At 48.5% G+C, this 27,595-nt stretch overlaps 1 protein-coding gene across 3 annotated transcripts in view; it reads right to left on the bottom strand.

The window, feature by feature from the left end:
* NHS (NHS actin remodeling regulator) overlaps nt 1–27,595 on the bottom strand; it is a 340,931-nt gene that overhangs the window by 151,515 nt on the left and 161,821 nt on the right. Inside the window, exon 1 of one of the 3 annotated variants that reach the window (XM_032618773.1) lies at nt 25,590–25,817. The exons of the other annotated variants lie outside the window; for them this stretch is intronic. The gene's annotated coding sequence lies outside the window, so the exon portion shown is untranslated. Of the gene's footprint in view, nt 1–25,589; nt 25,818–27,595 lie in introns of those variants that run through there. 3 annotated transcript variants of the gene reach the window in all.

Below are 27,595 nucleotides of genomic sequence, written 5' to 3'. Positions count from 1 at the left end.
TAGTGTGTTTTTGGAAGACGCTAAAGAAGAGTACGAGAGGCGATTCACTTTATCATTAAGTGAAAAAAAATTTGCATTCTTTAATGTAGGCTTGCAGTCACTGCATAAATTAATGACTCAGTAAGTTAATAGACGTCAACGTATTTGTATCTTCCCCTAGGAACACCAACTTACCAAATCAGCACCGTCTTCGGTATGAGGAAAACCAATGTTTTAGGTCTTAACCCTCCCCCGCACAATTCTCTAATAAACCAGTCAGACACGAAGTTCAGAGAAAAATCTCATTAGCATTCCCTGTCCTGTCAACCTCAGAGGTTCAGAAAAGAAACATCACGAGTCTACGCAAAGCCCACAGCGTAGCGAAGGATTGATTTCAGGGCTACTCCACCATCTTGCCCACAGAGCAGTGCGCCTATGCTTCTCACTGCTGTTGCAGGCTTTTGTTTATGGCATCTCAGCCTGGCTTCCCAAGCCCTGGTAGGCAGGCAGGGTTGATTAGAGGGCAAGTCATGGATTCTGGTCCTATCAGAGGTCAAGCAACATCAGGGGCACTCTCAGACCTCAAGTCTATGGCTGTGTTTGTTCACAGAAGATGGCCAGGGGATATGTGGCTCAAACGGGGAACCTGATCTCTCTACTGAAAAAGCAACTGACAACGTATCCTGTCACTCTGTCGACTCCATGTGCGTTTCCAGCCATATTTTCTCTCGGCATCTATCGTCTTATTCTGAAATATTCTGGTGCTGACTCTCATTTTATCCTTTGCCTTAGTAAGTGTTCAGGCAGCTTTTACACCTGTGCTTTGGGTCCTCTTTGTTTCTAAGGCCCTTGAGGGCAGTGGCTCGTCTTCTGCTTCTCTCGTAGCCCTTCTAAGGCCGGGCACCCAGAGTTCTCCACACTGAGAGGAAAGCCTCCAGGAGAGAATGGACAGATATGCCCACACTCACCCAACAAGGTGACAGCGCGACCCACTGTCACTTCTCTCATTCCCCCCCCCCCCCCCCCACCACCACCACCACCGGCAAATAGCACTTCTAGCCTCATTTTCTTAAATAGGTGAGACACCTGGGCCCGGAGAGGTTAAGTAACTCGGTCCCGGCTGCACATGGTGGGACAGGGCCAACGAGACAGGTTCTGACTCCTTCACTGAAAAGTGATCTGTTAACAAATGCCCTCGGTTTTGGAGAGAGACACAAGCAAGCAAGCAAACAACTCTCTCCAGTCTGGTCTTGCCTTTTGTCAGGTGTACGAACAACCGCACACATATAGTCTTACTGTGTCTCTCGTAGTGAAATTGGCAGAAGGAACAAACACAGCTCTTTTTTCCCACTTCATTAAAAAAAAGAAAACAAAACTAAACCCGCATATAATTTTCCATCAGCTCGTCAAGCACGACACCTTGGCCCCCTCTTCTTTCCAGCTAAGTCGCTCTGAGCTGTTCTTTTGGCTGTCAGTCCCCCAGCATATTCCTGGGAAGTGGAGGCTCCTCTGGGTGATGGTACCCATATTAAGGCCTCACAGGGGCTGACAAGGGAAGGAAGGGCGTGATCTGTCAGGTCCCTCCTCGGAGCCAAAGGCCCATTCCAAGTTGTCCCCTCTCCTACTCAAGAAAGCTTGGCGTTCCTTAGAAGCCGTGAAGAAAATGGAACCACAGTGGATCCCTCTAGAGACAGTCACGTGGAGGGCGGGACTCCTTCACTTACACAGACCCTATCCTGAGTGAAAATGCTGTTGGCATAATACTGCTCGTTGAGGCTTGGCCATACCCTGAAAGGTCTGAATCCAGGAAGGATGCAAAGTCAACACTGATGTACGGAAAAAATGCATACTACTGACAACGGCAGCTAATATTGCTCTAGTCAGAATATAGGTCAGACGGTGTACTAAATCCTCCCAACCACCTACGAGATGAGTACTAATATCATCCCCCTTTTATGGATGGAGAAACTGAGGCACAGAAGAGTCAGGCATCCTGCCCAAGGACACACAGCTGGAGCAATAAACCATGCTTAAGGCTGGGGAATGGTTTGAAGAGAGTCCACTTTCCACTTCTGAAAACTTGTATACCTTACTGTTTTACCTTATTATATTTTTTTTGCCACAAGCAAATAACGATATTACTTCTTTAAGTAAAAAGAGGTAAGCAAACTGTAAAGTGAGCCTCATTAAGACTAACTGGAAAAACGGTTAAGTCCTTATGTTAGCAATGAGCGTAAGCTGTGAAATATTACTTTCAAAAGTAGAGTTTTTCATCTTTAAGTGTCGAAGCCAGGTCCTCTTTAGAAGCATTTTATGCATTCTCTCAGCAGTCCCAGCATTATTCTTTTTCTGGTTCTTGGTGAACCAACATCTCAGATTCCACACGAGTGGCCTCCGGTCCAATAAGTTTTGTTCGTATTACAAGGACAGAGCAGCTGAATGAAATTCACGCATTACTGCCAAACCCAACTGCAAATGCCTTTGGTGTCACCTCCTTTTGTGAAACACAACTTTGTGTGGCGGCCACCTTGTAGACACCGACGTGCACAAAAGGCAGTGAGAGGCCCACAGAGGCGTCCAGCAAGAGAAGGAGAAACAGGACACCAGCTCCTCTGCCCAGGAAGCGGAGCTGCAGTCACCCGGAGCAGCCTGTGCCGCCGGGCTGGGCACCCTCTGCTTTGTCCTCCCTCCTCGTAGCCTGGCTGGGGTGAAAGCTGAAACCCAGAGGAAGCTCGACAGTGTCGGGATGCAATTACTTGGGAAGCACAGACTTCCTTTGAGTCCCTGATTTTCAAATCAGAGAATCTAGAAAACTCGGCCACCCCACCTCTCCTCACTGTCTATCATCCCCTCAAAAGGAAAGCGTCCTGTCTTCTGACACAGACACAAACGGCCTGTCTCAGAGACGAACTTATCCATTTTGATCAGGGCCTCCTCTGTGCCAACTTCCAGCCCTCTCAGAAAACAAAGAGAAAGAAAGAATCGGGGACGCGTGCATAATTGGATCAATAATCTCCATTTCGGAAATGGCCTAAACATACTTTTACGTGAACATTGTCCTGAAAACTCGGTAAGAGTCAACTTACAACTCACTTAATAGCAGAGACTCCTCACTAGAGAGATGATACCTAGTCCAGCCCAATAAAGGAAACAGTACAGGGAAATCTACAATCACACGGGGGCACATTTGGCCTGAACACGAAGAGGGACATTCTGGGGCAGCATGAAGACCAACTTCCCCTCATTTCCTTCTGGAGTCCTGTATGTGCTGGGAATTCCTTCCCCAGCTGCCAGTTCAGCTCAAGGCCCACAAAATGCACGTGTATAATTCCTTTGCCGGAAGTCATCTGTCTGGGGTGGCCATGCCTGGCGGACACCGCCGCGCTGAATGACTGACTCCAGATTAACTGCCCCGGGTCATTCTGTTGAATGCAAAATGCCTAGTTTGGGGAGGAAGGGGCGACGGATGATTTGTGTAAACAACACTTGGAGGTCAGACAGCTCTTCACACCCCCAACTGCTCCCTCAAGACCTTCTGAAGAAATGAAGGAATGAATTTGAAGGCATTACTTGTTGAGAGATGGACTTGGGACATCTTTTCCGTAGCACTCCTGACACATATCACCACCTGACATAGTGTATTGCCTGCCTCTCTTTCCTGGAATATAAGCTCTATGAGGTCAGGGACCTTATCTGATTAGCAACCCATTATATCTCCAACACCTAGAATTATGTAGTAGGTACCTAATAAATACTTGCTGAATGAGACTCATGACTACATTAGCTATGGGATATCATTGGAGAGTGGCATCCCAAATGGCATGAAGGAAGAGCCTCATGGAGTGTTTCACATGTGGGTGGGTGTGTCTGCCTGTGGACACAGCGTTTAGAACTTGGGTTTATTATCTTTATTGGACAGAAGAGGTACACAGAGACTAGCGACTAGACCCGGCTCATGCAGCTGGCAAGTTGCAAAGATAGGATTCACCCCTGAGCACTCGGTTACCGATGTATTCACTTAGCTGCACCCACCTAGACCGCGGGGGACCAGACAGTGCACCCAGGAGGCCTCTCAGCACAGAGTCCGGCTGTGCCCCCGCAGGCCCAGGGAGAGCGCCATCCTTCTCCTCCATGTCTGAGGAAAAGCTCAAAGGTCTCTCTCTTCTTCTCAAAGCCACCAGAAGAGCAGTCCTTGTCAACCCTCCCTGCCGCCTACCCTGCCCCCGCCAGCTGGACATCCCGTCTCACTTCCGGGCTGCATGGAGTCGAGACGGAACACTGCTCTATAACCTTTTCTTAAAAATCCCCTCTGGTGGGCTTCCCTGGTGGCGAAGTGGTTGAGAGTCCGCCTGCCGATGCAGGGGACGCGGGTTCGTGCCCCGGTCCGGGAGGATCCCACGTGCCGCGGAGCGGCTGGGCCCGTGAGCCACGGCCGCTGAGCCTGCGCGTCCGGAGCCTGTGCTCCGCAACAGGAGAGGCCACAACAGTGAGAGGCCCGTGTACCGCAAAAAAAAAAAAAAAAAAAAAAAACCAAACTAACAAACAAAAATCCCCTCTGGTGTTTCAGCCTTTCTTGGAAAAGAAATACATCAATTCTTAGTCATCCCCCCTAAGTACCAGGGCACAAAGCAAGTCACAGATTTTTCTAAACTTTCCTTTTGGCCAGCATTTCAGCTGCACTTCCTACCAGATCTTCCTCCCAGAGACACCCCAAGCAGCAAAATGAATGACTGACTTGAGTTCTATTTCTTCATCCCATTTCCCCCATTGGGGGCGGGGTCTAAAAAGTGAAGAAATAGACAAAAACGCATAGAAAAAGAGGATGCAAGTGAGGGGACTGAATGAAAGCAAGGTCTGAACACCAGCCCCTGAAAACCCAACCAAATTATTGACAGATGCTGGCCCGACAGGCCCAGCTTAGTAGCCCCGTGAAGAAAGGGAGCCAGGGGCGGGGCGGGGGGCGGAGGCAGAGCCCTTGGCAACTTTCAGCAAAGCAAACAACACAACTTCCTCACTCTGCAATCCTGGACTCCACTTTTTTTTTTCTTTTTTGGAAGAGAGATTAACGTCACTAAATAATAGAAGACCTACACTCTTGAAAATTTAATGACTGTCCTACATCAAGCAGCTGTCAAATTTATTTGCTTGTTTTCCCGACAAAGTGTTTCATCCTAAACGTTCACGGAGGATCTTGCCTTCAAACGTCTCAAGTCACTGACGGGGGGGACGGGGGGGTGGGCTGGGGTGAGAGGCAACTCAAAGAAGCAGGAAATCCCCATTTTCTAATTAACCCCTTAATTTCGAAGACTAGATCAGCCTGCCTTTCCCCCAAGCAATTCCACAGACATCACACAGCAGAGGATAAAGCAGACAATCTCATTTTACTTTTCTGGAATTATTAGCCAACTCCAACAGGATTCTGCTGTGTCTTTGACTTGACACTCTTCCTTCAGTTCGCTTCACGGCTGGTGGTCCCAGTGCCCCGAATGCCCTCCCTCCCAGGTGGCTTCTTTGGTTCCTCTCACCACCACCACCCCCGCCCCCCGGGTCTCTTCCCACCTCTGGGGAGGGGGAGTTCTCTGCGGCCAGCCCTTCGGTGCAAGTGGCCATTCCTGCCCCGACACCAGCCCGCCATCTTCCTCCCCAACCACTGACCTGGCCCAGTTCTCTTGCCACACTTCTCCTCCTCTCTGGGAATAACCCCTGGAATAGGGGCTATCATAAGAAACCTGAGCTCCGTCCTTAACCACCGATGCCACCGTGTGGGGAGGGATATGAAAACTGTCCCCTGCTCCCTGTCTCCTTGGTAACCACGTCCAATGCTGCACCTCTGAGACCAGCCCTTTGTTCCAGTATCATGTACGCCTGGTCCCAGGAGGCAAGAGAGGGTGAAACTCAAATTTCTCCACTGTGCACGAGAGCTACCCGCCCCGCCCTTGAAACTAATCATTAAGCTTCATTTGTAATTACGGGGGAACTGGGACCAGGCATGCTCTCCCACTTCCTCCCTGCCCTTCCTGCCCTAGCGGCCCGGGCTCTGGCAAGGTTGGCCATGAAAGTTCAACTGGGCTTCAGACAGAGAGGCAGTTCCTGGCACGCATGCGTCACGCATTGACCATTTCCTTCTTGGTGGAAATACATCAATTCTAACACAGGAGTGTTAGCCAAGCTCCAGGTTATGAGCAAAGAAGTCAACGTGAGCAAGAAACTTCATCTGCAGAGAAGAGAGACATTTGTTTCCTGTCTTTAGCTTCTCCTTGGAGGCTGATTTGGAAAATGAGGAGAGAGAAGGGGGCTGTCTGGAGGCGGGGGGCGGCTGGTCCCAGAATCAAGCTCCACCATTTCCCCTCTGCAGGAGACAGAAAAGTGACTGACAAGCCAAGTTAAAATTACAGACAGGACCCCTGTCCTCAATGATATGATGCCAGCACCCAGAATCGTATGTGGTACATAGTAGGTGCTCAATAAAGATTTGCCGAGTGAATTAATGAAACCCAGCAGGCAAAGAAACCTTAGCTTCCGAACCTAAAGAGAACTGTACATTCCACATTAGAGTATGGCATTAAAAATGCTGCAACGAGAGGGACCCAATTCTAGCTATATGTACAGTCTTTTCCCATCTTTGATTCTGGCACTCAGACAGCGTGGGGAAGGGGGACGGGATAAGGCATATAACTGGGTAAATATTTTTAGGTTCATGTCCTATTTGGGGTTCCCCAAAAAAGCAGCCCCTGAATGGATGATTTAGGTGCAAGATGTGATTCTGGAAAGCCCAGCAAGAGTGGGCGGGGGCTGGGCGTGAGACAGGGGAAGGAAGGAAGCCAATGCAAGTCACTGTGGGCGATGCGGGCTCGATTCCGCAGTGGACCCTCTGAGAGAGTGTGGAGTGCATCTCAGGATCGTCCCACTAAGTGGGGAGGAGGAATCCAGAGTATTCTTCTACCAAATCTCCCTACTCTTCGGGTGAAGGTTGCCGTGTGTGTGTGTGTGTGTGTGTGTGTGTGTGTGTATAGAGGTGTGGAGCACACTCCTGAGAAAGCCCTCGGACAGAGAGGCTGCAGTCAGAAGCTGAGGTGGGCAGCGGACTGTCTACTGAGCTACAGGTGACCCCCGGGTGGCCCGGTACACCTACATGACGAGGCGTAAATTGGTTTTGTTCTTCGTTAGTTTTCACATCAGCCTGTCTCTCATTAGCCCAGTTGCCTATGGTTTAGATTTTTCCTCTCCTCATCAATAAAAGCAACTGAAGTGTTTCCTTTGGGGAATAAAAGAGAGCGAGCAAGAGAATGGAATCCTGTGGCGGTTGAAAAAGAGGAGAAACAAGACCGCCTCCAAATCAAAACAGCATCAAGACAAAAAAGTGCCTGCAGAAAGTTCCGCGCTTTTTTCCCTCATTCATTGTTAACACTCTAAAATAAAGCGCGCTATAAATGTGAGGCACTGGGGTGTTTGCAGAGCATCAACCTACTCAAGTTTAAAACATGACACACATTCCTGAGAAGCTAACTGTAAATTGTGTCACGTACCGAGAATTATTTTTTTTCACTTCTTACTTGCTTTGAAAATGCAAGATTTCCTGGCCAAAACAATCTGATCGGGGGAAATGTTTCTTGCCTAGAAACGGCAATAAGTGTTTAAAAGGAATTTGAATCTCACCAGGCTTACAGATCTGAATTTGATCTCCTGCAATGGATCTTTTGGCTGATCTCAGCCACGACACACACACCTTGTCCACGGGCACACACTCACACGTGCCCGCACAGAACGGGGGGCGGGGTGGCAGCAGCATCTCTGGGCTCCAGTGAAGCTCTTAAAACCTCCTGTCCAACACTGCAGGAAAGGGAAGCAGTATCGCGACACAGGTAACGGCTAACACCTCTTGAACACTTACTATGTGCCAGGTACCACTGTCGAGAGGGTCTTCATTTTTGACAGAGACACAACTTACTCATGAAATATCTTAGACAGATCTAAGACCAGGCTATACTACTAGTTTTGATTGTTTCGTACTGCCAATTGATTTTAGGCTGTAGGTCAGAATGCATTCTAGCCTTACTTCTAGTTGCTAACGGCTGTTATTAAATATGAAACTATACTACTTATGCTCTGAGCATTTCGATATGTCGGAACTCACTTAATCCACACACCCTATGCAACCAATTACTCTTCTAGTCCCATGTGATGGAGAGGGAAACTAAGAGAAGTGAAATAACTTGCCCAAGGTCACTAAACCTGTAAGCGGCAGAGCCAGAATCTGAACCTGGCAGTTGGGCTCCAAGCCCACTTTCTTAACGATCAACTAACCCAATGCTGGGACGCACGAGGGCTGGACCCTAGGCCAGGCTCGACCTCTACCCACGTGTAACCTTGACGTGGTATAGAATCCTCCGGGCCTCTGTGTCTGAGAGCGTTCTTCAGTTATTGGGTGTATACACTTCTCTGATCATTTCCAACAGCTGGAAAAAGCTAAGTAGGTCTCTAATATGAGATATTGAATGTTGGCAAAATTAAACAGCATCATTAATTCTAGCATCATTCAGTACGGCTGGTATAACATCAACTTTGCACGCCCTTCATCGGCATTTATGAAGTGCTCGCTGCATATTTAACAGACAGTTATACCCTTTCTAGGATAAGAATGGCATCTCATCTTTTTTTTTTTTTTTTTTACATCTTTACTGGAGTATAATTGCTTTACGATGGTGTGTGTTAGTTTCTGCTTTATAACAAAGTGAGTCAGTTATACATATACATATGTTCCCATATCTCTTCCCTCTTGCGTCTCCCTCCCTCCCACCCTCCCTATCCCACCCCTCTAGGTGGTCACAAAGCACCGAGCTGATCTCCCTGTGCTATGCGGCTGCTTCCCACTAGCTATCTATTTTACGTTTGGTAGTGTATATATGTCCATGCCACTCTCTCGCTTTGTCACAGCTTACCCTTATCTTTCTTGACTAGCACAGGAGGACCTAACTGGCACTCAAACAAATTTGTTAAATGAATGAATAGCTGAGAGTTAAATCAGGGCATCCATTTTCTCAGAACTATGGTACTGCCAGAGTCCCTAGACATACTCTAATCTAACTCTCTACTCCCACCCCTTTGTAGAGATGAGGAAATAGAGTTTAATGAAGTTGAGAAGGGAGGGGAGGGGAGAGAAGACAGGTTTCTAACTCCACCTGACTCGGTTCCTGCCATTTCTCCATGATGGCATTGGAAGCCAACGTTCAGCATGTCAGCTAACAGACCAGGGACACCTTCCAAAGTCAAATGTGAATAATTTCTGAGGTGTTGGCAATTTTCTGGCTACTTAAAAAATTTTTATATATACGTTTTATTGAAGTGTAGTTGATTTACAGTGTTGTGTTAGTTTCAGCTGTACAGCAAAGTGATTCAGTTATACATACATATGTATCTATTTTTTTCAGATTCTTTTCCCTTATAGGTTATTACAAAATACTGAGTATAGTTCCCTGTGCTATACAGTGGGTCCTTGTTATTTATCTATTTTATATACAGTACTGTGTATCCATTAATCCCAAATTCCTAATTTATCCCTCTCCCGCCTCTTTCCCCTTCGGTAACCATAAGTTTGTTTTCTACGCCTGTGAGTCTATTTCTGTTTTGTAAATAAGTTCATTTGTATCGTTTTTTTTTTTTTTTAGATTCCACATGTGAGTGATATCATATGATATTTGTCTTTGGCCACTTTCTAATAGTATGAAAAATTGAGGTTGGAATTGTATTTCATTCATTCTAGACCAAATTTTGAAATTTGGGTGACCAAGGACACATAGATGTTAGAATCTAAGCCTGCTTTTAAGACAGTCATCATATTTCATTCCCTGATTTAGGCACATAATAGAAGACGTATTTGACCTAATCAAAACGAACAAGGTTCCATTTAAAATTTAAATAGTGAACTGTCAGTAACCCTAGGAATATACAGCGTGGAGGTTCCAGGATGCTGGCATCTCCAGAGGTCATCTTTATTTCCTTGTGCATCTGAACCTTTTCTCAAATTAGGTCCATGAGGATTTCAGTGGATCCATCACAACTCCCTAGGCTCCTAGTTACCATTCATGAATTCTCATTATGGTCCATACCAACTTATAAAGCTACTCACTGAGACACAAGGGAAGTTGATGGACCCTGGAAGTCTTGAGTTGCGGGCTAAGGGAAGAAACATTGGCTACATTCAACAACTATAAGGGATAGTCATGTCAGTTCCAATTGCTCTTCCCACTGGCAGGGCAATTAGGAGAAGGAAGCAAACCAGAGAAGGATGTCACGTCCAAAACCCCAATCTTGGGCCACTGAGGTCTACCGGATAAGCTTTTCTTTCTTTTCTTGTTTGTTTTCGTGTCTGTGAGCTGGGAGGAGAATGAATATACTATTTGTTTTGTTTGAAGATTTCCTTCTGATGAGAGATTCTGGGAATGCATCAAGTCTAGATAAGTGCCCATCCCTCAACCTTAAGAAGATGTAAGCGGAACAGACCTGGATGGGGTCCGTCATGTCGCCTCTCCCCGTCACTGCTCCCTGTGAAAGGGAAAACAACTGGGTGTTTATCCTTACTGCTGACAGTGTGCAGATGTGTTTTCTTAACGGCACTTGCGACACATTTATTTATCCTCTTTGCTGCTTGGAGCCTGTGCTTTTCACATCTTTCCCAGCTGTACACGGCAAGTCTGTTGGTAACCTTCTATTTTTTCAGACTGATTCTCTTACCCTGGATTGTTTGTTTTGTTTTTTAAGTAACTTAAACCACACAAGTAGCCCTTGGGAGAAGGATTATTTAATCAAGGGAAAGTTGTTTAGAACACCACCCATGAGATCTTCCCACAGTTCACCCCTCGGCCGGGACAAAAGTCGGGGGGGGGGGGGTAAGAAAAACTGAGATTTGCCTTGTATCAATCTTTCTAAGAAAAATTCAAGGAATGTCTGGAAGGTGGACAGAGACTGAAATCTATCCACCTCTTTCCTTTTATCAGAGAATGTCTCGAGTGACACAAAGGAGAAATGAACTGCCAGTGGTACCAAGCCAAGTTCTCAAGTGGACACTGAATTTTAGGTTACTGGTTCACGTTCTGTACTATTATTTGAGGGTGAATATGAATATACACATGACTGACTACCGTGTGGACACGCGGGACAACAGGAGAACTACTGAACATCTAATATCCTTCTACCTCTCGTTCTGCGTCCTGCCACAGGCCAAGAGAACCGACAGCCACAGACACCCTCTTTTCCTGCCGTGCAAGAGATCTGTGGGCTCTTTCCATTGAAATTCCAATGAGGGCACAACTCTCTGGAATGAAAGAGGTCCACACTCGGGTCTGAAACACATGACGGCAGGCGACAGTGTGCAAGTAAGACTTTTGGTAGCCGGGGGAGTGAAGCGAGGTGATCCCCAGCCACAGCCTGTCACATCTCCAAATACACATCCCAGACATTCCAGATACACCAGCCATTCGTGTACCAACAAATACTGACTGCACACCACCTACCAGGAGCCAGACCCCATGCTAAGGGCTGAGGACACAAGAGCAAACAATATCACCATGATTATAAGCCTGCATTTTAGTGAGGGAAGTAGAAAGAAAGCAAGGACGTAAGCAAGCAGATAAAAATACTTCTCAATTGTGAGAAGCTCAAGGAAGGATAAAAAGAGGGTGCTGCGATAGAGAAAAATGGGAAAGGAGGGGCTACTGAAGGATGAGCAGGGTTCTGACAGATGAAGTGATGGGGAAAAGCGCAGAGGAACGGCATACAAGAAAGAGCTTGCGTGGATTTAAGGACTGGTGACAGGCCAGCATGGCGGGGGAGCGTGGATTTCATTCCAAGCACAATGGGAAGGGAATGATGAAGAGCTTGTAGAGGGGCAGGCCAGTGTGCGGCCCACGAGTGGACATAGGCCAGAGAGGAGGCGACTTCTGTGGTCCAGGCACAGAGGAGGTGGTGGCCTGGTCTGGGGCAGTGGTGTCAGAGGGGGAGAAAAGGAGGCGGATGGGAGTGAATTCTCTTCTGCCCTTGTTGTCTCCGGCTCGCCTCGTGATGATTGGATGCCATGTTAAAACAGAGCCTCAGGTCTAGATCCTGGGAACGGGGCTATCCCGTGCCTCAGTTCCCGTCTGTTACAAGAGGATGAAATAGCGCCTACCACACGGTTAAGGCTTGCTTGTGTCTGGCACAGACGGTGCTCGAAAAAAACTGTTAGCTATTATTATGGTGCGATCAGGTCGCAGGAACTAATAGTTCCCGACCACTTACTACGTGCCATATGCGTGACGTGGATGATCTCGCTTAGTTTTTACCCTAAATGGTACTAATACACACGGCAGACCACATGAGCTCTCCACGGCGCTACTAGGAACATTCCATCCAGCTTGCGTGCAGGGCGAAGGCCCTCTGCAGGACCGCCTTCTACGCGGGACGGGGCACCCAGGTGACACTCTGAGATTACAAGAGTCGAGACACGGCCGGTTCTGTCCGGCAAGCCCAGCGACCCACCGGTGGTTTTCAGGTGAGCTGGCTGACACCCCGGGAACATGGGGTCCTGTCGCCTTGACCTTTGCGGCCACATGGCAGTGCGGCAGAGGGGCAGCTCCCATGGGGATGCCTGATTTATCTACTGCTTTTGAGGACAGATAGGGGGGCGGGGGGCGCACCTACCACTCCACCTGGAAGGACAAGGCCGGGAAATTAGGGAGGGGAAAGATACTTTTACAGCTTTAGTCACACTTTGAATCACCCCTTTGCCTTCTTTTCAGGGGGTCCCTTTTCCTCGCTCCCTGTCTTCTTCCCTCTGGCTTGCTTTTCCTCCCTCCCCCTCCCCGAGGGCTCCTTCCCTCTTTTTGTCTCCCCCTCTCTCTTTCTCTTCTCTCTCGCTCTCCCCCAGGTCTCCCTCTCCCTCTCTCTCACTCTACCTCTCTGTCTCTGTCTCACGTGCCCACACACACACACACACACACACACACACACACACACAACTGGCAACAGCTTCTTTTCTTCCCTGGCTGCCCCCTCGCTGGGGCTTGGGGCAGGGCGGCATGGAGGGGAGGTGGTGGAAGCCGGGGAGCCCATCTATGTCCTCTGAGACAAAGGGCAGGGTGGACGCTGCTTGTTTATTTATTGTTCCCTTCGAAGCTATAGATCACCCTTGAGTAGAGGAGACAGCATGTAACCCCAGTGCAGTCTGCCAGAGACACAGCCTGTTTGTCTGTGTGGGAGACCGAGCTGAGGGGGAAGGAAACCAACTGTCTTTCTCATTTAGGTCATCAGAGAAAACGGAGTGAGAGGGTGGCAGGGGGACAGGCAGAGCGCCTCCCACTGCAGCTTTGCCTTCCGCCCAAGGCTGCAGGGTCGCCCCGGTCTCATCCTTTCAAGCACCCAGCGTACAACTGGTTACTGAGAAACACGGAGAATCAGCCCATTCTTGGCCCGCGTGGGGACATTTCTTTTATGCCTTCCGTAATTATTTTCAAAGTGAATGAATTAACTATAAGCCTCACCCTACAGGCCAAATCTTCAGTTCAGGGTTAAGTAGACTCAAGATGAGAACTATTATTAGCTTCATCTCAGAAAAGGCAATTTTGCTTTCCCATTCTGCAGCACAGAAGAGGACGCGGCTTCCCAGGCTGACGAACAGTAATACCAATGTAACTCAGAGACGTACATCTGGCACCTACTCAGTGCCCGGGTGGGCCTGGCTGCCCCTCACAGGGCCCAGCAGGGTGGGCAGAAGCCTGCTCCCAATGGCACCAAGCCAGCCCAAATCAGGGATGTTCACAGCGTGTCCCACTGAGCCCAAGAGGGAATTCTCAACGTTTCCTCTCCCATAATCACAAGCTGTGACAGATCAGACCATCAGGTGTGTCAAGTGGCTTTTTAAAGGAATAAAGTCCTGGAATACAAAAAAAAACAACAAACGCTAATCCTCTCTGAATCTCAGTGTCTTCACCCATCAAGCAGAGCAGGAGATGGAAGGTGATGAATTCCAAGCCCTCTCCCAGATCTCAGCTTCTCTAATTCACTCATTTACTCATCCATCCATCCATCCATCTATCTATCCACCCACAAATGCGTTGAGGAGCGACCAGGAGTCAAACCCTGTGCTATGTGCTGGGGATGCCATGAGCAAAGAGAAAGACAGAATTTCTCTTCTCATGTAAGTAAAGCCCGGTGGGTGCTGGTATGTGCCACATTAAACAACGAACTCACAAAGAATTACTGTGGTGAGTGCTAACTACAGCTTTATTTAGATAATAAAGCAAGGGCTTCCTAAGGCATCTGCTTTAGATCAAAAGCAATATTCAGTGAAAGCATTAAGATAAAAAGTCGATTAATGTCCACCATTTGTGAGGAAATTCTTACAAATGTTTGAAATATCCCCTTCCAAAGTGTGACAGTGGGAAATGGAGGCTGAAGATATTTTCCATCACATAACCGTGCCTAGGAGATGTGTCACGGTCAAGCCGAGCATGGTGAAAGTGGCTACGTATGTGTGACGTTGGTACGTGGTATATACGCAGGAGCAGGACGGTGAGGCGTCCCCTACATCCAGACGCTCTGCAGGGCGTCATTCTGTACAGCACACTTGGCCTTTGTAGCTTTTACTCATAAGTTTTTGAGCCTTTCTTGTGGCTTCCAAATATAGAAGTCAGCAGTTTTCCTAAAGAATGTGACCAAATAGTGCCCATGGGGAGGCTGGTGTGAGTGCCTGAGACACTCGCCTAGTGAGTGATGTCAGCCAACCATCTGGCAGTCCAGGCGAGCATGGCTTTGCTGCTCTTTATTTGAAGTCACGCTCTCATAGGTTGTTAAAAACCATAAAAGTGCCAGTAGGTGTGTATCAGTTATCAACTGCTACCTAACAAACCATCCCAAAACTTTGTGGCTTAAAACAGCAATGATGGGACTTCCCTGGTGGTGCAGTAGTTAAGAATCCGCCTGCCAGTGCAGGGGACGTGGGTTCGAGCCCTGGTCTGGGAAGATCCCACATGCCACGGAATAACTAAGCCCGTGTGCCACAACTACTGAGCCTGCGCTTTAGAGCCCACGAGCCACAACTACTGAGCCCACGTGCCGCAACTACTGAAGCCCGTGCACCTAAAGCCCGTGCTCTGCAACAAGAGAAGTCACCGCATAAGAAGCCAGCGCACCGCAACCAAAAGTAGCCCCCGCTCAACGCAACTAGAGAAAGCCCGCGCGCAGCAGCTCACAGCAACGAAGACCCAACGCAGCCAAAAATAAATAAATAAAATAAATAAATTTATTTTTAAAACAACAGCAATGATTTATCATTTCTCATGATTATATGGATCCACTGGGTGGTCCTGCGGGTTTCACGTGGCCTCAGTCATGTGACTGCATTTACCTGGGGGGAGTAGACCGTGAAGGTCCAACACGTCCGGCTGGTGGTGCTGGCTGTTAGCGGGCTGCCTTAGCCCTCCTCCACGTGGCCACTCATCCGCCAGTAAGTGATGCCATCTTCCTTCCAGGGAAGTCTCAGGACAGTGGCCAGGAGGGCCAAGGCAGAAGCTGCAAGGCCTCTTAAAGGTCTAAGCTCTAGAACTTGAACAACGCCACTTCCACCAGATTCTGTTGCTCAAAACAAGTCACAGGGTCAGCCCAGAGTCAACAGGGTGGAGCACAGACTCCACCCCTTAATGGGAATCACTGCAAAGAATTTGTGGCCATACTGAATTCACTGCAGAGTGGGAGAGAAATCTGGAGGGGAGTTTTGCAGTGTGGTTAGCTTGCGGTATGAGGCTCTGCATGGAAAACACTGGACTCACCTTAGAAATGTGCCTGAGAAGAGTCCTGAGCCTAAACAAACATTTCCACATCCCAGAACTGGGGAGTTCTGAAAGGTGTTCAGGACGTACCTCTTAAGACTGTGTGTTTAGGTTGAACCATACGAAAACTGCTTGATATTTGACCAATTGAGCCTCAAAAAATGGCCATTTCATAGGCTCTAACCTAAGCCATGCTGAAAAAAATGCCATCTGATTTAGAGCTGTTGGAGAATGGAGTGCCTGCTAAGACGAATCTTGGTGGGTCGTGTGAACACTGCCAATTCTCTCAGGCACACCACACGTGGAATCATTCCACTTAAATGTGACTGATTCTGAAGATATATGAGGCACCATGTGAACCCCCAAATCGCACAGAGCAGTACAAAGAGCGTTGGATCCTAGGACCCACTAGGCCTGTATCTAGGCTAGTGGCTCTCGATTAGGGGCGATTTTGCCCCTCCGGGGATATTAGCGACGTCTGGAGGTATTTTTGAATGCAGCAACTCGGGGGAGGTGATACTGGCATCAAGCGGTTAGAGGCCAGGGATGCTGCTAAACACCCATTCCCAAGACAGTCCACCACAGCAGAGAATTACGTGGCCCTGAATGTCACTAGTGCCAAAGTTAAGAAGTCCTGGTCTAGGTAGCTGAGAGGTCAATTTCCATGTCCGGGCTCCATTTCCTCATCTTTAATAGGAAATAACACAATTGCTTTTCAGGTGTTCTGTCTACTTCTAAAATTCTACATATTATGTATCTGTGATGACGACGCACTTCTTCGAGTTTCCTGATCATTTAGATTTCGTATGAAGAAGTTGCCTAGGGGTGTGTGTATCTAAATGGCCAGATGGTATCGGGTGATCAGTAGATTAGCTTTAGGAACAAACCCAGTAAGAAGACACTGAGTCTGGGAGAACACAACCTGTTGGAAAAACACACATCTGTGCCAATTTTGTAGCACAAGCACACCGCTGGCCTACAAATGTGACTCACGCCTACACACTGCCTCACCCTCTGCCCCTCCTAGGGCACCTTTGCTCTCCCGCCCCGTCCCACCACCACACACACTCGCCACCCACAGAAACCATACCTGGCCCCTCCTTCTTGGCTTTCCACTCACCCTCTCATCACCCAGCAATCCCAGAGAATGACAAAAATTTTCTTGCGTGACTGATCGACCCTGTGAGGCTTTTGTGGTTAAGATATAAAGTTCCTGAAAAAACCTTCCCGAATCTGAACAGGACTGCAGTGACATCAAAGCTTTTCCCTTTCAATGCCTTTCATCTTTTGCAGCCTCTGGCGTTCTCCCCACCAGCGTCAAGTCAATTAATTGAGAAGTCATCAGAAAGGCCCTCCGCTGTGAAGGCCCACCTCGTCAGCTCCAGATCTGGGGCTTCTGAGAAAGAAAAGAAGGGCCCAACGGCCTCCACTGTATCGGTGCTTCTCCCATCTCCACCCCACCTCCACCCCTTTCTGTTCTCGGCTGAGGCTGGTCCCAGGAGGTATCAGTGAGCTGGAGGGAATCTGCTCGTCCCATCAAACATTTATTGAGTGCCCACTATGTGCCAGGCATTGAAACTGAACCTGGCCTAGTGCCCATCCTAAAACATCATCTCGTCCTTATTTCCCTATCCAGCTGTGGCCTCATAAGATCAGACCCTCTGTCAGTTTCTTCTGCCTTGAAGATGTCTGACCTGTGGCCTCAGATATGGAATCCCTAGCCACTGCTTTCACAAAATGCAGCCCACAGTCACCGGGAGAACTTAGCCGTGGCTGCCTGGGCACAAACCATGGCACAGAAGTAGCTGAAGGAGGCTGCTTTGTTACGGGGTGGGGGGGGGGGGAAGTCACTGATTTGCCAGGACCCCAATTTTACCTGACTGTAATTCTAGAGCAAGGGCTTCATTTGTTGGTCCACAGGCAGAATTTTAAGGATTCAGGCAAGTGTACCCCAAATATGCAGGAACTAAGGATTCTACTGAAAGGTATTAAAATCTAGAATTTCACACTTGCTTCTTTTTCTATTTACGTATAATTCACACACAGTAAAATGCACAGATTTGAAACGTACAATATAAGTAATTTTGACAAATGTGTAAATATATACCACGGAACCCATACCTTGAAAATCTTTCTTCAAAAAACGTTTTCGTTTATTATTCCAAATCTTCTGTTGTATCTAATTAAAGGGTAGAAATATTTATAGATACCTTAACTGTGAGAAAGTCCCCCTCCCCAACAACATACAATACATACCCCTATGTGATTGTAGCAGCCACTGCCAGAGGCTCCCCTCCTCCCCATAGCCCTTGGACCTCTCACCTCGGTGTACTGCACCTGACTTCCAAAGGTCTCTATCTGCATCTGTGTATCTGGATTTTCTTTCCATAACTGAGGAAGGCCACTCGATCCACAGGCTCGCCCAGAAATGCTGGGGAATTAGCAACCCCCAGGAGCATCTCTTAACGAATGACTATTCAGGGTTGGAGTATAAATACCCCAGCTCCCTCACCCCTTAGGCGGGAGCACTCTTGAGTGTTCTGCACTCCTGGCATCTCCCTTGGGATTCAGCTCCAGTTGCTCACAGTGGTAATTCGCTTGATAACCCTTTCATAGCTGCATTTCCTTCCCCATCTCCCTTACCCACTCTACTACCAAGTGTTTCCTTCACCTCTCAAGTAAACTACTTGCACTTCAGCCTTTGTCTCAAGGTTTACTTCTGGGGAGCCCAAACTAAGATGACCATCCACAAACCACTTACAGTATTTGCCACTTGGGAGCAGTAGCACAGGGTTTTTCTACATTCTGTGCACATACACACGTATTAGGGAGAAGGCTGAGAACAAATTTCAGGAAAGATGAAAGCCAGACACTTCAGACCCTGGTTCACCTGGACTAGGATTCTGTTCCTGACCAAAATACACATTTAGATCTCTTGTATCATCATCCAAGGTTAGACAAATGTACCCTCAACTCCCTAACCTTTCCTCTCACAACCCCTTAAAAGCTTTTCAAGATTTCAGTGCCCTATTGTGGGGAAATTAACATCATGTTTTCTGTTCTCAGGGAGAGGGTCTCTTCCCTGACTGCTTCAGTGCCTGTTATTTCTCATCAGAACTTTGCCCATGAGCCTGGGTTATTTCTTTTCTTTCTAAAAGTTGGCACCACACTGTGGGCAGCTCTCCAAGCTCTAATCCAGCCCTGCCAAGCCAAACCATGCTTTGAGAAGGCATGATTTGTGTGTGTGTGTGTGTGTGTGTGTGTGTGTGTGTGTACACCTGCATGTGTGTAGACCTCAAAGTGACCCTATCGACTGGCTTGAGAAGTCAAGAGCTGAGAATGCAGGCAAGAGGGCTCCTCTTTGCTCTCACTCCCTCCAAGGCCCCGCAAGGGAGGACTTTTCATTGCAATACACTCACGACACTTGTGTGAACGCTGCCCCCCCCCCACCAGACAGTGGAGTGGAGACATACCTCTGCACCCCTCCCAAGTGGGTGATCTGGCAAAAGTAAAAGGAGAGGCCCATGGGGGTTGGGAATGAGGAAACAGCAAGAGAAAGGTTCGTATTTCTGCCTGTTCCATCATCACAGATACTGTTTTCCACTACTACACAACCATGACGTCGATCCAGCTGAGCAATACGGCGTCAGTGGGAAATTCAAGGGAACTTAGAGCAAGACAAGGCTCGTGGACCTCAGGCCCTGGATGGTCAACCTGGCAGGGCAGAGGGATGCCCAAGGCTTTCCCTATAAACCAGGCCTCACTGGACATCCCTCTGCTTCAGTTTCATCGCCAAGGGAATAAGCTGTTGTACAAAGACATGGGAGTTATTCTTGAGCAGAACTAGTGGGCAGCCTTTGTCAAGTTCTTACTGCGTGCTGGGCACTGCTCTTCCATCTGCACAAGTTTCCTCATGTATTTAATCTTCCAAGAATCCTTGAGACGGGTACGATTCTTCTCATTTATCGGATGAGAAGACTGATTTTCAGAGGGTGTAACTTTCCCAAGGTCACGTAGCTGGTAAGGGATGGAATAGAGGTCGGGACCCAACTCTGGCTGCAAAGTTCTCCTCAGATGAGTGGTCTGGAGACTGTTCTCAGGATGGTGAAGGCCACCTCATTTAAAGGCCACCGGGAGGCCCTGGGGAAAATGTTAGCTCGTGCTGCCCCGTCAGCCTGGCCGAGCCAGCAGAGTGGGCCTCTACAGTTCAACTGGTTAAGGAGCAACTCGAATCTGGACGGCTTAAAAAATGTGATCACCTGAAAGACAATAGGAGGCTTTGTTCCAGGAAGACAGAAAATAAGGGAGCATTCTGCCCTCCCAAATCTTTATCCTGAGGCCAACGGAATCTGTTTTCAAGCTGAAGACTGCGTATGTTTACATGTCTACACAGTGCCGAGCCATGTGTTGGAGTGACAGCTGGCAAATGAGAATATTCACGCCACCCTGAGACCATGAGGCTGCCCATTCAACATATACACGTTGCATGGTCCTCCTTGCATGGAGAGCTGGACAGAGAGAACCATGGGTTTCCCAAGGGCAGCCAAGCATCTGTGGGGAGCTTTTCCCTGATTCTGAACTTGGAGATTTCTTTTTACATCATTGGAAGTCCAAGGTACGGAAATTACTCTTTCAGATACAGGAGAGTCTAGCAACCAGTCCTGAAGATCTTTCAGTCGGGTAGCCTGTGACCCCCAAACCGCCACCACAGATCAATGTGAAAGTCCAGCAAGCCACCTGAAATAAGTCAAACGGGTCCTGGAAGCAGGCACCCACGGAGAGAGTGCTGGGACAACAACCTCGTGACAACTCGCGAGACTGGAAGGGGAGCTCCCAGCTTCCTTAAACCAGTGGCCTTTGCAATGCAGAGTGCGAGCAAAGAAAAACATCAGGCCACGGATGTGCGTATGTATGTTCATCTCCTCCTTTCACATTTTCTATCTTTACGTGTCTTTTAAGAGGTAATTGTTTGAGAATATAAGTAAATTGGGTTTCTCTAGCAGACTCAGAGTCAAGGATTCAAGGGTAACAAGTTTATTGGGGAGGGGCAAGGCACTCCCGGGAGGGGCGTGACAAAGTAAAACAGAGAAGGGAAGGAAGCCACTCAAGAGAGGGCTAGCAAGTAACTGGAGCTCAGTCTCCCTGGGAGACTCCGCAAAAGCGGCAGAGAACCGACACCTCCACGGGAGCTGAGGCATTTATACACCGGGCCCCCCTCATTAATGGGATGAGAACTCTCCAGGGGTATGTGAATCCCCCTGCACTTCTGGCCTGCCCAGGGAGCAAGCAGAGGGGTCTTCCGCATCTTTAGAGAAAGCCCACAGGCAAAAAGATGGAGAATCTGGCAGCTGGCTATCAGAAGGCTTGCCGTAAGTGTGAAGGCTCAGGGAGGTGGGCAGGGGCTGCTACAGAAAGCGACATATTACTACAGCTACCCATGCATACAACTTCTAAATAAATACCGTGGGCTCTATTGTTTTCACATTGATCAGACTGCATGGAGGCCACTGCTTTAACCCATGCTCTAAGAGCACCTCTCTTTGCCTTAGCTGTGAGGCCAGAATCAAGCCTCTACTTAAAGGTCTCCAGAGTCAAACATTACAACCTCCTTCAGATGCCAAGGCCGATGGCTAGCTCTCGGTCAACGAGCAGGGATGGCGGGCATCCTAGTGGCAGGCAGGGCTCCACAGAGAACACGTCTACATTGACTTCCATCCACAGTGCTGCATTTCTTTCAGGCCATCAGCTCCTGTCCTCTGCTAAGCAAAAATCCCAAAGGCCAGCATTCACTGGAGCATCTTCACTTCATAGAACAACCCTACCCAAGTAGTCGCACAGAAAAGAGGTAGATCGGAGCCACTTCTGATGCTTCTGCTACCCTGGACATGAGGAACTGCTCACCAATTAAGTCAGATTCCCTTTCCCGCTCCCGGGAGATCAAAAGGCATCCGAGTTTTGAAGAAGACTGGTCTTCCCTCTTTTCAAGAAATACTATGTGTTGAATGAGTACAGGAATGAACAGACAACCAGTGAATAAATGAAACAAACTTCAAGTCTACAAGTAGGAGATTCACCTTGAGATCAAATGAGAAATTACGACGAACACCCGGTCTTTTTATGGCATCCCCACCTCGTCACCTTCCAAAGCATAGTTTGCGCAACGTGTGCGTGAAGTGGGCGGGAAGGGGTCTGCAGGAGCCTTTCCTCACCTTGTCAAGTTCTTACTGCGTGCTGGGCACTGCTCTTCCATCTGCACATGGTTTTTTTCCTCATGTATTTAATCCTCCAGGAATCCTTGAGACGGGTATTATTCCTCTCATTTATTGGACGAGAAGACTAATTTTCAGAGAGTGTAACTTCCCCAAGGTTATGTAGCTGGTAAGGGGTGGAACAGGGGTCAGGACCCAACTCTGGCTGCAAAGCTCATGCACACCCCACTGCCCTGGCCAGTGGGGGATCTGAGAGGACAGACTTCTAAAATATTAATTAGCAACTTAGCAAAAGTATAGCTGAAGAAATGAAAAGCACTTTTGATATGACACTGACATCTCTCTAATTCCGGTAATGAGAAAAACATCGTTAAGTGATTGTGTTGTTGATTAAGATGCCCTTTGGGGAGAATGAGATGGGGGTGGGAGCCTGGGCAAGATTTAGCAGTAGCCAAATATGTGGCTACCATGGAGGATTAGAGAGTTTACAATGCCAGCAGTCAGTTATATTTCACCTGTGAACAGATTTTTCTTTTAAAATTTATTATAAGATATTTCAGGCATATTACAATAAGCAAACCTCTTAAGATGTCCCCAATGTTCCTCACCTCTTGGTATTCATGCCCTTGTGTAATCCCCTCCCCTTGAGTGTGACTGGCTTCTAGTAAAATGATGAAATATCCCATCCATAAATAGGTTATAAAAGATTGTAACTCCTCCCACCCCCTCCCACCCTCTGTCTCTCAAAACCCTCCGATAAATCTGCCTGCCACGATGTAAGCTGCCCTCTGAAGTGGGCCATGTAGCAAGGAACTGAGGGTGGCCTTTAGGCAAGAGCTAGCGAAGAGCTGAGACCCTCGGTCCAACAGCCCATGACAATAAATCCAAATCCCGCCAACAGCCACTGAGTGAGCTTGGAAGCAAACCCACCCCTAGTTGGGCCTTCAGATGACTGCAGCCCCAGCTGACACGTTGATGCTGCCTGCGACAGGCCCAGCTAAGCTGTGTCCAGATTCCTGACCCACAGAGACTGAGATCATAAATGCTGTTGTTTTAAGCCACTAAATTCTGGGATGATTTGTTATGCAGCCATAGATAACTAGTACAAAGAGGTACAAAGAATAATATAGTGACTATTTGTCTACTGCTCACTCAGCTTAAGAAAAAAATTATAAACACACTTAAAGTCCATTTTGTATTTTCACCTTAATCGTATTCCCTTCCTGGCCTCCCACCCCAAAAGTAACCACTCTCTGGAACCAGACTCTGGAAGGCAAGATATATGTATGTATGTATGTATGTATGTATGTATGTATGTATGTGTGTGTGTATGTGTGTATATATATATACCCCTTAACAAAATATAGCTTTCTATATATTCATCTATATATAAATTGTATTATAGTCCCTGTATCCTTCTGCAACTAGATAGTTCGATCAGTAGTATATTTTTATATACAACCATTTTAAGTCATTAATGGCTTAAAGTCATCCATTTTTCATTCCTTATAGAAATCCATCATTTACTTACATCACAATTTATTTATCCCCTCTCCAGACAATGAACTCATACATATATGCTTGCTATGTGGCCCTCACACACACACACACTCTCTCTCTCTCTCGCCATATATACATACATTTGCATATATATGTATATTTGGTTGAGCCATATGAAATTACCAATATTCAACCATCTTTTTAACCTACAAAAATAGCTCTTTCATTTGATTCAACCTAATAAATTTTCGGACATGTAAACGATGGCCCTTTATTCACAATGATAATGCTGGTCAGACAGCTGTGGGGCTTTTCGAAAATAATTTCTCTTCATTTGCTTCATCTAAAACACGGAGATGATGATAGGTGAGGTTTTAACACGATGATGTGCATTCAGCCAGGTACATGCTGAGAACCCAATAAACGAGAGCGGGTGCTGTGGTTGTTTCCTTAATCATCCCCGTGATGGGTTTACCCTGACAGTGACCCACTGCCACCCCAAGGGCCTACAGAGACAGCCTCTGGGGTGTGGCCACTGGCACGTGTGTCCTTCACTCTGCTCGGGGGCTCTTACTGTACCTCCCCCTGTCGCCTTCCTCAGGATTGAGCCTCGGGTTTCCGGCTAGAAATCCCAAAGGAATATCCTCTCTCTCCTCAGATGAAACTTCTAAATCAGCCTCCTCCACAGCAGACCCAAAAAGCTCGAAATTCTGGGAACAACCTTTTCCTGCAGTGTAAATGTTTCTGTCACTTCCAGTCCCAACCTAGGAAGTATTTCAAAAGAAAAATGAACTGAAAATAAAATCCAGCCTTGATTCTCCTCCATAATCTAACTCCAAGCCCCTTTAAATGCAGCCTGGGACTGAAGGCCAGGTTCAACAGAAAGTGTATTTTATCCAAACCCGTCTGCTCTTCTCTCTTGCCAGCAACACATTTTTTAAAATCTAATCTCTGTTTTCTTTACATGAATCTAGACCAAATGTGATTTCTCCCCTGCATGTGAAAATAAATTATTTCAAATGTAATTTTCTCCTCCGGTTTGTTCCTGCTCCTCCAGAGACCTTTGAAGGGTGTAACTCCAGATGCAAACTGCCTGCTACCGCAGCACCAGCAGGAACTCCCGGGCCCCCAAGGTCCCCTGGGGGGGGGGGGGGGGGGACGGGAGGGGAAGCATGGGGGGCGGCCGGGCTGAGCCCTGAGCACCTCGGATTCCCGCTTCACACTCCGAAATGGTATCTTAACTTCCCCCCATAAACGAGGATTGGGGGAGTGGAAATGAAGCGCTAGGCTCAAAAGCAAAGGAGTTCTTCTTATCCTGGTACAGTCAATCCGTGCTACGGGGGTGTGGCTAGTGAGGGGCAGAGCACTCGGCACCTCTGTGGAGCCACTGCTACGCCAGGTGCAGCCCCTGGACGAGCACCCTGGGCATCACCAGGGAGCCTTCAGAAATGTCGATTCTCAAGGGATAGTTAGGGAGCTTGGGATTGACACGCACATACTGCTATATATGAGATAGGTAACCAACAAGGACCTACTGTAGAGCACAGGGAATTCTGCTCAATATTATGTAACAACCTAAATGGGAAAAGAATTTGGAAAAGAAGAGATACGTGTCTATGCGAAACTGAATCACTCCGCTGCACGCCTGAAACGATCACAACATGGTCCATCAACTATACTCCAGTATAAAATAAAAGGTTACAAGAGCTGTCAGTTCTCGAGCCCCACTCCAGACCCACTGAATCTGAATCTCTGAGCGTGGGGCTCCGCAATCTGGGCGCTGCCAAGCATTCCAGGTGATTCTGTGCACGCTCCCATAGGAGGAGCCCTGCTTTAGGCAGTCGGCCACACACAGCGGAGACCCGTGACCCTGGAGCTCGAATCCGTCACTGCAGTCTGGAGAGGGGACAGATGAACTACTGAATGCGAATCAAATCCAAACCAAGGGCCGAAAGACCACAGTCCCCTGCGGGCCCTCCCACTAGCTCAGCAGCCCCCGGGCAGCCCCTCGCTGCAGCCACACGACGCGCTCACTGACAGGAAGGGTCTTCTGACTGGAAGAGGGTGAATGGTCACCAGGGTTGTAAACACGGCCACTGACCCTGAGCTGTTTCTTCCGGTACTGCAAACAGCGACAAATGTCTTCCAGTTGGGTTTCAAACTCTTAGAGACCAAACAATGAAGAATGAGACAGCACTTCATCTCACCGGATCCCAGTCAGTGAGAAATGGCTCCTTCCAGAATGGTCCTTATCGGGCCGACCACACCGCGGTTCCTAGTTCGGCACGACAGGGAGCTTCTGCACTCCAGGCGGGAGACTCGGCGGCCGCTGCCCTTGTGTCACCCACCTCGTCACCCCTGCCCGTCATCATGACCTATGTCCCCCTGCAGCTCTGGCCTGTGTCTGGGGACACGAGGCATTTAAAAGGTCTCTGTCTAGTTTCCTGAGGACAGGCACTGGCGAAACTCAATCACAGAAGCCTGGCTTGAGGAACTACACCCCGATACCCCACAGCTGTCTTTCTAGACGACAGAAGAGAGTCTGAAGCAGCGCAGCAAATTCTACAGCAAGGCTCCTGGCTGTGCCATTTGTCTGGGTCCCAAACATCGCTCAGACAAGAGCAAAGCGGTTAAGGGGACAAACACAGAGGCACTGGCCTCAGTGAGCTGACTTAAGGCCCTGGGGACAGTACTCTCTGTCCTTGGCTGTGTGGCAGAGAGCCACCGCGCTCACGATCAGAACGGTGGCGCTAAAGGACCAAATCCAAGCTCTTAAAGAAGTCGCCCCAGCTGCTCTGGGATTTCTCGCCCCCTCCCACAGGCGGCATACAGAAGTCCTAGCGTGTGGCACTGTGTGTCTTGCCGAGTGGCTCCCAGACACCGGGCTTCAGTAGCCGGGCCCCGTCTTCTCCTTTCCACTCCAGCAGGCCCGGGGCACATACTTGTTAATGGAGCGCGAGGCCTGAGAAATCCGTCGGCCCCGAGGCCCCCGACACAGGAGTTTCCGGGCAGCCACACGGGCCGCCCAGGGCATGAAGCAGGAGGGGGAGGGCTCAGAAGAGGCGCGAGGTCAGGAAAAGTTGGGTTTTTTCCACTAATAAATCAGATCACTCCAGCTCATTCCTGTTGCTCTTGGCTGGCAGGACTAAAAAATAACTCTGAGTCACCAGTGCGACTCACGACAAGTGCTTCCTGTGTGGGATTCAGGCATTTCTCTTCTGTTTTCTTGGCAGAAGGAAGAAAGCAACACGAAGGGGTGGAAGAAAGGAGTGAGGAAAGAGTTAATCTGCTGTGTTACCGGGTTCTTAACCCAAAGCCCATTCATGCTGGCTGTCGATGTGTGATCAAGTCCAGTAATGATACCTCCGAACCACCCGGATGAAAAGCCCACCGGGTTCTTAAGCGTCTCCTCGCCAGCTCTCCACACCTTCCCCCAGGAGGGCAGGGCCTCACCATGTTCCTCTGCTGAGAAGTCACAGCTCAGGCCTTGTTCAATCCCATATCCCAAGCGAAAGGCCTTCTAGCTGCCTTTCCTGACCTCTGCAAGGAAGCTTTCTAGGCGTTTAGCTATTGGCTCTGCCTTCGTAAAGGCAGAGGGAGACAAGGAACCCTCCGTAGACAAAAGCTGATAGAGGGTGGTTTGCCCAGGCCTGGGGAGTTTCTCAGGGCATGGGACTGCCAGTGCTAAAAGCAGGACAGCCCTGGGCAAACTGGGATGTGTCAGTCATGCTAGAGTTGAAAGCTGTGAGAACGCTGGGGGAGGCCAGGGAGAAGATCCCGTGTTCTTGGTCTATGTTCTAGAAACACTGATGTTCACGTGGGTCACCCAGGCATTGAGCTCAAGTGCAGATTCTGATTTAGAGGGTCCAGGCTGACGTCATCGTCAGGGATCTAGAATCACTGCCTATTTGAGGAAGGTCACACACCATATCAGAGCATCCCTCTGCCTCCTAATCCCTCTTCCACACTTCAGCCCAGGAGGACAAGTACGTCCTACTGCCTTGGCATAGCCAATAAAGAATGGGACACTGCTGGCCACAGGGTCTGCTGAAAATGCTCCCGGCCAGGGAGTCGGAAACATTGCTGCGGCAGGCACTGCTGGTCCGC

The sequence above is a fragment of the Phocoena sinus genome, chromosome X, assembly GCF_008692025.1.
Source record: "Phocoena sinus isolate mPhoSin1 chromosome X, mPhoSin1.pri, whole genome shotgun sequence".
Lineage (NCBI taxonomy): Eukaryota > Metazoa > Chordata > Mammalia > Artiodactyla > Phocoenidae > Phocoena > Phocoena sinus.
This window is presented reverse-complemented; position numbering and strand designations above follow the sequence as displayed.